Genomic DNA, 14,649 nt, shown 5'->3' with positions numbered 1-14,649 from the left:
TCACAAGATCATGGCTCCTAAGGGAAACAAACCAATTTAAGAGGAAAGAAAGAGGCTAATCCAAAGAATCTTTGGAATCAAGAGAAGTTCTTAACTAAAGAACATGAAGACCATTATCACAAAATAATGGGTCTGAGGTTAGTGATCCCGGAAGTTAAATTTGATCTGAAAGAAGATGAATATCCGGGGATCCAAGAGCAAATTCGAAACAGAGGATGGGAAGTTCTAACCAATCCTGAGACAAAGGTTGGAAGGAACATGGTTCAGGAATTCTACTCAAATCTGTGGCTGACAGATAAGCAGAGAATGACTGGAACCGCTTACCATACCTACAGAACAATGGTCAGAGGGAAAGTTATGTACTTTCATCTGGACAAAATAAGAGAAATCTTCAAATTGCCTCAACTGCAAGATGATCCTGACTCCTTTAATAGGAGGATGGTGAGAGTAGATAAAGGGTTGGATCAAGTTCTAGAGGACATATGCCTCCCTGGAACTAAGTGGATAACCAATTCTAAGGGTGTCCCAAACTAACTCAAGAGGGGAGACCTCAAACCAATCGCAAGAGGTTGGCTAGACTTTATTGGGCGTTCCATATTGCCCACTAGCAACCGTTCTGAGGTCACCATCAAGAGAGCAGTGATGATTCATTGCATTATGCTTGGAAGAGAAGTGGAGGTGCATCATGTGATTGCTTGTGAGATCTACACAATTGCAAATAAGAATTCCACTGAAGCCAAATTGGCTTACCCAAGCTTGATCTCCTTGCTCTGTAAAGAGGCTGGGGTGAAGATGGGAGTAGATGAGTTCATACCCATTGAACATCCAATCACCAAGAAGTCAATAGAGGGACAAGTGCAAGACAACTCTATCAAAAGGAGGGCGCAGGAATTCCTCCCTGAATTCCCAAGAATTGACTACTGGACCAGCCTAGAAGCATCTATTACCAAGTTGCAAGAAACTATGGAGCAACTGAAGGAAGAACAGCAGAATCAAAACTGCATGCTCTGCAAATTGCTGAAGGAACAAGAGAAGCAGGGGCATGAACTCCAAGAGATGAAACGCCAAAAGCTCTCCTCTCAAGCTGAGGGAGCATCCACTTCTCAAAATCAAGGTTGTTGAGTCCTAACTCTGTGAAAACCTCTATCATTAGGAGCCTATTGTTTTCGTTTTTTTTATTCTGTTTCATCTTATATTTATTTTCTGAGTCTTGTTCTTAATTCATAATTAATAAAATTAAAGTTTATGCCTTAAAGCTATGAATGTCCTATGAATCCATCACCTCTCTTAAAAGGAAAATGCTTTAATCACAAAAGAACAAGAAGTACAGGATTTCGAAATTTATCTTTGAAACTAGTTGAATTAGTTTGATGTGGTGACAATACTTTTTGTTTTCTGAATGAATGCTTGAACAATGCATATGTCTTTTGAATTTGTTATTCATGAATGTTAAAATTGTTGGCTCTTGAAAGAATGATGGAAAAAGAGACATGTTATTGAGGATCTGAAAAATCATAAAAATGATTCTTGAAGCAAGAAAAAGCAGTGAATACAAAAAAAAAATTTCAAAAAAAAAAGAAGAAAAAGAAAAAGAAAGAAATAAAGTTGTGAACCAAGGCAAAAAGAGTGTGCTTAAGAACCTTGGACACCTCTAATTGGGGACTTTAGCAAAGCTGAGTCACAATCTAAAAAGGTTCACCCAATTATGTGTCTGTGGCATGTATGTATCTGGTGGTAATACTGGAAGACAGAGTGCTTTGGGCCACAGCCAAGACTCATAAAGTAGCTGTGTTCAAGAATCATTATACTTAACTAGGAGAATCAATAACACTATCTGGATTCTGAGTTCCTAAAGAAGCCAATCATTCTGAATTTCAGAGGATAGAGTGAGATGCCAAAACTGTTCGGAGGCAAAAAGCTACTAGTCCCGCTCATCTAATTGGAACTATGTTTCTTTGATATTTTGGAGTCTATAGTATATTCTCTTCTTTTTATCCTATTTTGATTTTCAGTTGCTTGGGGACAAGCAACAAATTAAGTTTGGTGTTGTGATGAGCGGATGATTTATACGCTTTTTGGCATTGTTTTTAGTATGTTTTTAGTATCTTTCAGTTAGTTTTTAGTATATTTTTATTAGTTTTTAGTTAAAATTTACTTTTCTGGACTTTACTATGAGTTTGTGTGTTTTTCTGTGATTTCAGGTATTTTCTGACTGAAATTGAAGGTTCTGAGCAAAAATCTGATTCAGAGACTGAAAAGGACTGCAGATGCTGTTGGATTCTGACCTCCCTGCACTCGAAGTGAATTTTCTGGAGCTACAGAAGCCCAATTGGCGCGCTCTCAACGGCGGTGGAAAGTAGACATCCTGGGCTTTCCAGCAATATATGATAGTCCATACTTTGCCCAAGATTTGATGGCCCAAACCGGCGTAGCAATTCGGCCTCAGAAATTCCAGCGTTAAACGCCGGAACTGGCATAAAACTTGGAGTTAAACGCCCAAACTGGCATGAAAGCTGGCGTTTAACTCCAGAAAAGGTCTCTACACGAAAATTCTTCATTGCTCAGCCTAAGCACACACCAAGTGGGCCCGGAAGTGGATTTTTCTGTCATTTACTCATTTCTGTAAACCTTAGGATACTAGTTTACTATTTATAGGACCTCTTGACATTGTATCCGTACCTTATGACCTCATGACATTTTTACACGTTTCTTTGTGTACATTCCACGGCATGAGTCTCTAAACCCCATGGTTGGGGGTGAGGAGCTCTGCTGTGTCTTGATGGATTAATGCAATTACTACTGTTTCTTATTCAATCATGCTTGCTTCCATTCTAAGATATCACTTGTTCTTAACCTGGATGAATGTGATGATTCGTGACACTCATCATCATTCTCAACTATGAACATGTGCCTGACAACCACCTCTGTTCTACCTTAGATTGAGTAGATATCTCTTGGGTTCCTTAACCAGAATCTTCGTGGTATAAGCTAGAACTGATGGCGGCATTCAAGAGAATCCGGAAGGTCTAAACCTTGTCTGTGGTATTCTGAGTAGGATTCAATGATTGAATGACTGTGACGTGCTTCAAACTCCTGAGGGCGGGGCGTTAGTGACAGACGCAAAAGAATCACTGGATTCTATTCCGGCCTGATTGAGAACCGACAGATGAATTCCGCTATGACTGTGACAGGGCATATGCAATCGCTTTCACTGAGAGGATGGGAGGTAGCCACTGACAACGGTGAAACCCTACATACAGCTTGCCATGGAAGGACTCTTGCGTGTTTGTTGAAGGAGACAGTAGGAAAGCAGAGATTCAGAAGATGGAGCATCTCCAAAGCCTCAACCTATTTTCCATTACTGCAAAACAAGTAACTATTTCATGTTCTTTTGCTTTTCACAACCAATCCTGATAATTTCTGATATCCTGACTAAGATTTACAAGATACCCATAGCTTGCTTCAAGCCGACAATCTCCGTGGGATCGACCCTTGCTCACGCAAGGTATTACTTGGACGACCCAGTGCACTTGCTGGTTAGTTGTGCGGGATTGCAAAAGTGTTATTGCAATTTCGTGCACCACCTGGACACCTCTAATTGGGGACTCTAGCAAAGCTGAGTCACAATATGAAAAGGTTCACCCAGTTATGTGTCTGTGGCATGTATGTATCCGGTGGTAATACTGGAAGACAGAGTGCTTTGGGCCACGGCCAAGACTCATAAAGTAGCTGTGTTCAAGAATCATCATACTTAACTAGGAGAATCAATAACACTATCTGGATTCTGAGTTCCTATAGAAGCCAATCATTCTGAATTTCAAAGGATAAAGTGAGATGCCAAAACTGTTCAGAGGCAAAAAGCTAAAAGCCCCGCTCATCTAATTAATACTGATCTTCATAGATGTTTTTGGAATTCATTGCATGTTCTCTTCTTTTTATCTTATTTGATTTTTAGTTGCTTGGGGACAAGCAACAATTTAAGTTTGGTGTTATGATGAGCGGATAATTTATACGCTTTTTGGCATTATTTTTAGTATGTTTTAGTTAGTTTTTATTATATTTTTATTAGTTTTTATTTAAAATTCACTTTTCTGGACTTTACTATGAGTTTGTGTATTTTTCTGTGATTTCAGGTATTTTCTGGCTGAAATTGAGGGACCTGAGCAAAAATCTGATTCAGAGGCTAAAAAGGATTGCAGATGTTGTTGGATTCTAACCTCCCTGTACTCGAAGTGGATTTTCTGGAGCTACAGAAGCCCAATTGGCGAGCTCTTAATTGCGTTGGAAAGTAGACATCATGGGCTTTCCAGAAATGTATAATAGTCCATACTTTGCCCGAGATTTGATGGCCCAAATAGGTGTTCCAAGTCAGCTCGAGAATTCTGGCGTTAAACGCCGGAACTGGCACAAGAATGGGAGTTAAACGCCCAAACTGGCACAAAAGCTGGTGTTTAACTCCAAGAAAAGTCTCTACACATGAAAGCTTCAATGCTCAGCCCAAGCACACACCAAGTGAGCCCGGAAGTGGATTTTTATGTCATTTACTCATCTTTGTAAACCCTAAGCTACTAGTTATCTACAAATAGGACCTTTTGCTATTGTATTATCATCTTGGTTATTCTGGTTCCCTCTCTGGGGCCGAAGCCAATGATCACCATTATCACTTATGTATTTTCAACGGTGGAGTTTCTACACACCATAGACTAAGGTGTGGAGCTCTGCTGTACCTCGAGTATTAATGCAATTACTATTGTTCTTCTATTCAATTCAGCTTATTCTTGTTCTAAGATATTCATTCGCACCCAAGAACATGATGAATATGATGATTATGTGACGCTCATCATCATTCTCACTTATGAACGTGTGCCTGACAACCACTTCCGTTCTACAAGCAAACAAGGCTTGAATGTTTATCTCTTGGATTCCTTAATCAGAATCTTCGTGGTATAAGCTAGAATTGATGGTGGCATTCTTGAGAATCCGGAAAGTCTAAACCTTGTCTGTGGTATTCTGAGTAGGATTCAGGGATTGAATGACTGTGACGAGTTTCAAACTCGCGATTGTGGGGCGTTAGTGACAGACGCAAAAGAATCACTGGATTCTATTCCGACATGATCGAGAACCGACAGATGAATAGCCGTGTTGTGACAGCGCGCGTTGAACATTTTCACTGAGAGGACGGGACTGTAGCCATTGACAACGGTGATGCCCAACATACAGCTTGCCATGGAAAGGAGTAAGAAGGATTGGATGAAGACAGTAGGAAAGCAGAGAGACGGAAGGGACAAAGCATCTCCATACGCTTATCTGAAATTTTCACCAATGAATTACATAAGTATCTCTATCTTTATTTTATGTTTTATTCATCTTTTAATTATCAATCCTCCATAACCATTTGAATTCGCCTGACTGAGATTTACAAGATGACCATAGCTTGCTTCATACCAACAATCTCCGTGGGATCGACCCTTACTCGCGTAAGGTTTATTACTTGGACGACCCAGTGCACTTGCTGGTTAGTTGTGCGAAGTTGTGATAAAGATTTGAGATTGCAATTGAGCGTACCATGTTGATGGCGCCATTGATGATCACAATTTCGTGCACCACCCTCCTATCCATTGATACTCAAAGCCTTGGATCCTTTTTACCCTTGCCTTTTGGTTTTAAGGGCTATTGGCTTTTTCTGCTTGCTTTTTCTTTTTCTTTCTAAATTTTTTTTTTGCAAGCTTTTGCTTTTTTACTGCTTTTTCTTACTTCAAGAATCAATTTTCATGATTTTTCAGATTGTCAATAACATTCTCTTTGTTCATCATTTTTTCAAGAACCAACAATTTTGACATTCATAAACAACAAGATCAAAAATATGAACTGTTCAAGCATTCATTCAGAAAACAAACAGTATTGTCACCACATCAATATAATTAATACTAAATTCAAGGATAATTTTGAAATTCATGTACTTCTTGTTCTTTTGAATTAGAAACATTTGATTTATAGAATTATTTATAGCCTTAAGACATAGTTACTCAATACTAATGATCATGAGGTAGAGACACAAAACATAAACACACATATAGCATAAAAATCGAAAAACAGAGATAAGAATAAGGAAGTTAAGGAATGAGTCCACCTTAGTGAGGGTGGCGCCTTTTTGAAGTACTAGTAGTGCTTTTTGAGCTCCTTTATGTCTCTTCCTTGCCTCTGTTGCTTGATCCCTAGTGATTTTGGTGCTCTTATCCTTAGTTGCTCCCAATAGTTGTGTGGAGAAAAATGTATCCCCTGAGGTATCTTAGGGATTTCTTGATGAGGGAATTCCTCATGCTCTCTTGATGTGCAGTCAAATGCTCTTTTACTAAGCTATGGACCCTTGAGATGAATCTCTCCATCTCCCATGACTCGGAGGTGGAAAAATTTTTTGTCTTCCCTTTTCTCTTTTTTTTTTTTTGAGGTTTCTTTGGCCTTAGGTTCCATCAATGGTTATGGAAAAACAAAAAAGCTATGCTTTTACCACACCAAACTAAGAATGTTGCTCGCCCTCGAGCAAAGAAGAAAGAATGGAAGGAGAAGAAAAATATGGAAGAGAGGGAGAGATGTGTATATTTTGGTCATATGGGTAGGATTGGGTGGGGAAGAGATGGATGGATGTGAGTGGTGGAGAGGTGATGGGGAAGAGAGATTGAGGTGATTGGTGAAGAAGAGAGAAGGTGAGTTGAGGTAGGTGGGGATCCTGTGGGGTCCACAGATCCTGAGGTGTCAAGGATTTTCATCCCTACACCAATGAGGCGTGTAGAATGCCCTCTGCATGCAATCTTGGCGTTTAATGCCAGATTGGTGCTTGTTTCTGGCGTTAAATGCCAGCTCTAAGCTTGTTCTGGGCGTTCAACGCCCATCTGCAGCATATTTCTGGCGTTGAACGCCAGCTTTCCTCAGTGTGCAATCCTGGCGTTTAAACGCCAGATTGCTGCATGTTTTTGGCGTTCAATGCCAGATCCATGCTCTGTTCTGGCGTTGAACGCCAGCCAGATGCTCCTTACTGGTGTTCAAACACCAGCAAGGTCTTCCTCCAGGGTGTGCTATTTCTTCTGCTGTTTTTTATTTTTTCGTGACTCCACAGGATCATGAACCTAATAAAACATATAAGAAAAATGAAAATAAAATAAAATTAGATAAATAAAAATTGGGTTGCCTCCCAATAAGCGCTTTTTTAAAGTCAATAGCTTGATAGTGGGCTCTCATGGAGCTTCACAGGTGATCAGGTCAATGTTGTAGACTCCCAACACCAAACTTAGAGTTTGGATGTGGGGATTCAACACCAAACTTAGAGTTTAGCTGTGGCTTCTCAACACCAAACTTAGAGTTTGATTGTGGGGGCTTTGTTTGACTCTGTACTGAGAGAAGCTCTTCATGCTTCCTCTCCATTGTTAAAGAAGAAGATCCTTGAGCCTTAAACACAAAGTAGTCCTCATTCAATTGAAGGACTAATTCTCCTCTGTTAACATCTATCACAGCTCCTGCTGTGGCTAGGAAAGGTCTTCCAAGGATGATGCATTCATCCTCCTCCTTTCTAGTGTCTAAGATTATGAAATCAACAGGGATGTAAAGGCCTTTAACCTTCACTAATACGTCCTCTACTAATCCATAAGCCTGTCTTACTGACTTGTCTGCCATTTGTAATGAGAACATGGCAGGTTGTACCTCAATAATTCCCAGCTTCTCCATTACAGAGAGTGGCATAAGATTTATGCTTGACCCCAGGTCACACAGAGCCTTTTCAAAGGTCATGGTGCCTATGGTACAAGGTATTAAGAATTGGCCAGGATCTTGTCTCTTTTGAGGTAAGGTTTGCTGAACCCATGTATCTAGTTCATTGATGAGCAAGGGAGGTTCACCTTCCCAAGTCTCATTACCAAATAACTTGGCATTCAGCTTCATGATAGCTCCTAGATATTGTGCAACTTGCTCTCTAGTTACATCTTCATCCTCTTCAGAAGAATAGTCTTCACAGCTCATGAATGGCAAAATGAGGTTTAATGGGATCTCTAAAGTCTCTATATGAGCCTCAGATTCCCTTGGGTCCTTAATAGGGAACTTCTTCTTGCTTAAGAGACGTATTTTGAGGTATTCCTCATTGGGATTCACGTCCTCTCCTTCCTCTCTAGGTTCGGCCATGTTGATTATATCAATGGCCTTGCACTCTCTTTTTGGATTCTCTTCAGTATTGCTTGGGAGAGTACTAGGAGGAGTTTCAGTGATTTTCTTACTCAGCTGACCCACTTGTGCCTCCAGATTTCTGATGGAGGACCTTGTTTCATTCATAAAACTTAAAGTAGTCTTAGATAGATCAGAGACTAAATTTGCTAAGTTAGAGGTACTCTATTCATAATTCTCTGTCTGTTGCTGAGAAGATGATGGATAAGGCTTGATATTGCTGAGCCTATTTCTTCCACCATTATTAAAGCCTTATTGAGGCTTTTATTGATCCTTCCATGAGAAATTTGGATGATTTCTCCATGATGAATTATAGGTGTTTCCATAAGGTTCACCCATATAATTTACCTCTGCTATTGCAGGGTTCTCAAGATCATAAGCTTCTTCTTCAGAAGATGCCTCTTTAGTACTGTTGGATGCATTTTGCCATCCATTCAGACTTTGAGAAATCATGTTGACTTACTGAGTCAACATTTTGTTCTGAGCCAATATGGCGTTCAGAGCATTAATTTCAAGAACTCCCTTCCTTTGAGGCGTCCTATTATTCACAGAATTCCTCTCAGAAGTGTACATGAACTCGTTATTTGCAACCATGTCAATAAGTTTTTGAGCCTCTGCAGGCATTTTCTTTAGGTGAATGGATCCACCTGCAGAATAGTCCAGTGACATCTTAGAGAACTCAGATAGACCATAATAGAATATATCTATCATGGTCCATTCTGAAAATATGTCAGAAGGACATCTTTTGGTCATCTACTTGTATCTCTCCTAAGCTTCATAGAGGGATTCACCATCTTTTTGTTTGAAGGTCTGAACATCCACTCTAAGCTTGCTCAGCTTTTGAGGAGGAAAGAATTTAGCCAAGAAGGTCGTGACCAGCTTATCCCAGGAGTCCAGGCTATCTTTAGGTTGAGAGTCCAACCATGCTCTAGCTCTGTCTCTTACAGCAAAAGAGAAAAGCATGAGCCTGTAGACTTCAGGATCTACTCCATTAGTCTTAAAAGTCTCACAGATCTGCAAGAACTCAATTAAGAACTGGTAGGGATCTTCTGATGGAAGTCTATGAAACTTGCAGTTCTGTTGTATTAGAGCAACTAATTGAGATTTTAGCTCAAAATTGTTTGTTCCAATGGCAGGAATTTGAGATGCTTCTTCCATCAAACTTGGAAGTAGGTGCAGTATAATCACCAAGCATCCTTCTTGCATTATTGTTGTTGGATTCGGCTGCCATCTCCTTTTCTTGTTCGAAAATTTCAGCAACGTTGTCTCTGGATTGTTGTAATTTAGCTTCTCTTAGTTTCCTCTTCAGAGTCCTTTCAGGTTTTGGATCAGCTTCAACAAGAATGCCTTTTTCCTTGTTCCTGCTCATATGAAAGAGAAGAGAACAGAAAAAGAAGAGGAATCCTCTATGTCACAGTAAAGAGGTTCCTTATTATTAGTAGAAGAAGAAAGGGGATAAAGAAAGGAAAATCCAAACACAAGGGTGAGGATAAGGGCAGTGATTTGAGATGAAGAGAAGTGTTAGTAAATGAATGAATAAATAGAATAAGATGAGAGAGGGAGAAATTTTCGAAAATAAATTTTGAAAAGGAGTTAAATAATTTTCGAAAAAAAAAAGGGAAGATAAAATTAAAATTTAAAACAATTAATTAATTAAAAAGAATTTTTGAAAAAGAGGGATGTATTTTCGGAAATTAGAGAGGGAAGAGTAGTTAGGTTGTTTTGAAAAAGATAAGAAACAAACAAAAAGTCAAATAGTTAGTTGAAAAAGATTTGAAAATTAATTTTGAAAAGATAAGAAGATAAGAAGTTAGAAAAGATATTTTAAAATCAAATTTTTTTTAAAAAGATAAAATTTTGAAAAAAAAAGATATGATATAAAAGATAAGATAAAAAGATATGATTAAAAAGATATGGTTAGAAAAGATTTAATTTTTAAAATTAAAATTAATTACTTAACTAACAAGAAACTAAAAGATAAGATTCTAGAATTTAAAGATTGAACCTTTCTTAACAAGAAAGTAATAAACTTCAAATTTTTGAACCAACCACATTACTTGTTAGTTAAGTTTCGAAAATTTTGAAATAAAATTAAGAAAAGATTTTGAAAATAATTTTTGAAATTTTCGAAAATCATAAAAGAAAAATGAAAAAGATTTGAATTTTGAAAAAGATTTTGAAAAGATAAGATTTTTAAAATTGAAAGTTTGACTTGACTTACAAGAGATAACTAATTTTAAAAATTTTTTACTAAGTCAACCCAAATTTTCGAAATTTTGAGAGAAAAAAGGAAAAGATATTTTTTATTTTTGAATTTTTAATTATGAGAGATAAAAACATAAAAAAATGACTCACAACATGAAAATTATGAATCAAAACACATGATGCATGCAAGAACACTATGAATGTCAAAATGAACACCAAGAACACTTTGAAGATCATGATGAACATCAAGAACATATTCTTGAAAAATTTTTTATGCAAAGAAAACATGCAAGACACCAAATTTAGAAATTTGCAATGCTTAGACACTATGAATGCACAAATGCATATAAAAAACAACAAAGAACACAAAACAAGAAATTATCAAGATCAAACAAGTAGACTTACCAAGAACAACTTGAAGATCATGCAAGAACAATATGAATATGCAATTGACACCAAACTTAAAACATGACACAAGACTCAAACAAGAAACACAAAAATATTTTTGATTTTTATAATTTTATTATTTTTTTGGATTTTATTTTATATTTTTTGAAAAACATATAGGAAAAAGGAAGTAATGAATTCAAAGTCCTCATTCAAAATCCTATGAATTAGACATGGCTTAATAGCCAGCCAAGTTTAAAACATGTTATATGAAACTCTAGAATTCATTCTTGAAAAGTCTGAAATTTTTTTAAAATAGGTGATAATTTTTTTTTGAAAGATTTTTGAAAATAAAACAAAAAAGAAAATTACCTAATCTGAGCAACAAGATAAACCGTCAGTTGTCCAAACTCGAACAATCCCCGGCAACGGAGCCAAAAACTTGGTGCACGAAATTGTGATCATCAACAATGGCTCCAATAACTTGGTAGCGCTCTCAAACGTGAATCACACATAGTCACAACTCCGCACAACTAACCAGCAAGTGCACTGGGTCGTCCAAGTAATACCTTACGTGAGTAAGGGTCGATCCCACGGAGATTGTTGGTATGAAACAAGCTATAGTCATCTTGTAAATCTCAGTTAGGCGGATAGTAAATGTTATGGAGTTTTCGAATAATAAATAAAGTAGAAAATAAAGATAGAGTTACTCATGTAATTCAATGGTGGGAATTTCAGATAAGTGTATGGAGATGCTTGTCCCTGCTGGATCTCTGCTTTCCTACTGCCTTCCTTCAATCCTTCTTGTTCCTTTCCATGGCAAGCTGTATGTAGGGCATCACTGTTGTCAATGGCTACATCCTATCCTCTCAGTGAAAAAGGACAAAATGCTCTATCACGGCACGGCTAATCATCTGTCGGTTCTCGATCATGTTGAAATAGAATCCCTTGATTCTTTTGCGTTTGTCATCACGCCCAACAATCGCTAGTTTGAAGCTCGTCACAGTCATTCGATCCCTGAATCCTACTCGGAATACCACAGACAAGGTTTAGACTTTCCGGATTCTCATGAATGCCGCCATCAATCTAGCTTATACCACGAAGATTCTGATCAAGGAATCCAAGAGATATGCGCCCAATCTAAAGAAGAATGGAAGTGGTTGTCAGTCACGCGTTCATAGGTGAGAATGATGATGAGTCTCACGGATCATCACATTCATCATGTTGAAGTGTAACGAATATCTTAGAACAGGAATAGCTGAATTGAATAGAAAATAGTAATAATTACATTAAAACTTGAGGTACAGCAAAGCTCCACACCCTTAATCTATGGTGTGTAGAAACTCCACCGTTGAAAATACATAAGTGATGAAGGTTCAAGCATGGGCGAATGGCCAGCCCCCAAACATGATCAATAGTCTCCTAAGATGAATAATAGAGTAAAACCGAGACCAAAGATGTCTAATACAATAATAAAATGTTCTATTTATATTATACTAGCTACTAGGGTTTACAGAAGAAAGTAATTGATGCAGAAATCTACTTTCAGGGCTCACTTGGTGTGTGCTTGGGCTGTGCTTGAACTTTACACGAGCTGAGGCTTCTTTTGGAGTTGAACGCCAAGTTGTAACATGTTTTTGGCGTTCAACTCTGGTTCGTGACGTGTTTCTGGCATTTGACTCTAGAATGTAGCATGAAACTGGCGTTGAGCGCCAGTTTACGTCATCTAATCACGAATAAAGTATAGACTATTATATATTGATGGAAAGCTCTGGATGTCTACTTTCCAATGCCGTTAAGAGCACGCCATTTAAAGTTCTGTAGCTCCAGAAAATCTATTTCGAGTACAGGGAGGTCAGATTCCAACAGCATCAGCAGTCCTTTGTCAGCCTCCTTATCAGAGTTTTGCTCAGGTCCCTCAATTTCAGCCAGAAATTACCTGAAATCACAGAAAAACACACAAACTCATAGTAAAGTCCATAAATGTGAATTTAGCATAAAACTAATGAAAACATCCCTAAAAGTAGCTAGATCCTATTAAAAACTACCTAAAAACAATGCCAAAAAGCGTATAAATTATCCGCTCATCAATAAGCTTATAGACCTCGGGATCAACTCCATTGGTTTTAACAGTATCACAGATTTGCAAGAATTCAGTTAAGAACTGAAAAGGGTCTTCTGATGGAAGTCCATGAAACTTGCAATTCTGTTGCATCAGAGAAACTAATTGAGGCTTTAGCTCAAAGTTGTTTACTCCAATGGCATGGATTGAGATGCTTCTACCTTGGAAGTTGGAATTTGGTGCAGTAAAGTCACCAAGCATCTTCCTTGCATTGTTGTTGGTTTTGGCCATTACTTCTTTTTCGAGATTCTCTGTAAGGTTTTCTCTGGATTGTTGTGCTTTAGCTTCTCTTAGCTTCTTTTTCAGAGTCCTTTCAGGTTCAGGGTCAGCTTCAACAAGAATGTCCTTGTCCTTGCTCCTGCTCATATGAAAAAGAAGAGGATACAAAAGGAAGAAGAATCCTTTATGTCACAGTATAGAGATTCCTTTATGTGAGTAGAAGAAGAAAAGAATAGAAGAAGGAGAAGAGAAAAAAATTCAAACACAGAGAAGAAGAGAGGGTTCGAAATTTAAGATGAAGAGAAGTGTCAGTAAATGAATAAATAAATAGAAAGAGATGAGAGAGAGGAGAAAATTCGAAATTTAACTAAGAGAAAAGAAAAATGTTTTTGTTTTTATTTTAATTATTAGTTAAAATTCAAAAATTAAGAAAGGAATAAAATTAAAACTTAAAACAATTAGTTAAATAAAAAGATTTTTGAAAAAGAGGAAGGTGATTTTCGAAAATTAGAGAGAGAAAAGTAGTTAGGTGGTTTTGAAAAAGATAAGAAATAGTAACATAAACAAAAACTCAATTAATTAATTGAAAAAAGATATGAAAATCAATTTTGAAAAGATAAGAAGTTAGAAAAGATTTTTGAAATCAAATTTTTGAAAAAGATATGACTGAAAAAGATTTGATTGAAAAAGATATGATTTGAAAAAAGATATGTTTGAAAAGATATGATTGAAAAGATATTATTGAAATTTATTTTGAAAAAGATTTGATTAAGAAATTTAGAAAGATTTGATTTTGAAAATTAAAATTAATGACTTGACTAACAAGAAACTAAAATATATGATTCTAGAATTTAAAGGTTGAACCTTTCTTAACAAGAAAGTAACAAACTTGAAATTTTTGAATCAATCACATTAATTGTTAGTAAAGTTTTTGAAAATTTGAAAAGAAATTAAGAAAAAGATTTTGAAAAACAATTTTTAAAAAAATTTCGAAAATATAAAAGAAAAATGAAAAAGATTTGATTTTTGAAAAAGTTTTAAAAAGATAAGATTTTTAAAATTAAAATCTTGACTTGACTAACAAGAAACAACCTATTTTAAAATTTTTTGACTAAGTCAACCCAAAGATTTCGAAATTTATGAGTGAAATAAGGAAAATATATTTTTTGATTTTTTGAATTTAATGAGGAAAGAGAAAAACCACAAAAATAACTCAACACATAAAAATTTTAGATTAAAACAAATGATGCATGTAAGAACACTATAAATGTCAAGATGAACACCAAGAACACTTTGAAGATCATGATGAACATCAAGAACTTATTTTTGAAAATTTTTAAGAAAAGAAAAACATGCAAGATACCAAACTTAGAAATTTTTAATGCTTAGACACTAACAAACTAAAAATGCATATGAAAAACAAGAAAAGACGCAAAACAAGAAAATATGAAGATCAAACAAGGAGACTCATCAAGAACAACTTGAAGATCTTGAAGAAAGCAACACAT

The 14,649-nt window shown here is 36.6% G+C and overlaps 1 non-coding gene across 1 annotated transcript; it reads left to right on the top strand.

Annotated features, from left to right (window-relative positions):
• Positions 1-8,935: 8,935 nt before the first annotated feature.
• Positions 8,936-9,039, top strand: LOC130952029 (small nucleolar RNA R71). Its single transcript, XR_009074210.1, has one exon. It is a non-coding gene; the product is annotated as a small nucleolar RNA R71 (small nucleolar RNA).
• Positions 9,040-14,649: the final 5,610 nt, after the last annotated feature.

This window comes from Arachis stenosperma, chromosome 9 (assembly GCF_014773155.1).
Source record: "Arachis stenosperma cultivar V10309 chromosome 9, arast.V10309.gnm1.PFL2, whole genome shotgun sequence".
In the NCBI taxonomy this organism is placed as follows: Eukaryota; Viridiplantae; Streptophyta; class Magnoliopsida; order Fabales; family Fabaceae; genus Arachis; species Arachis stenosperma.
The sequence above is the reverse complement of the archived record's forward strand: the minus strand, read 5'-3'. Positions and strand labels throughout refer to the sequence as shown.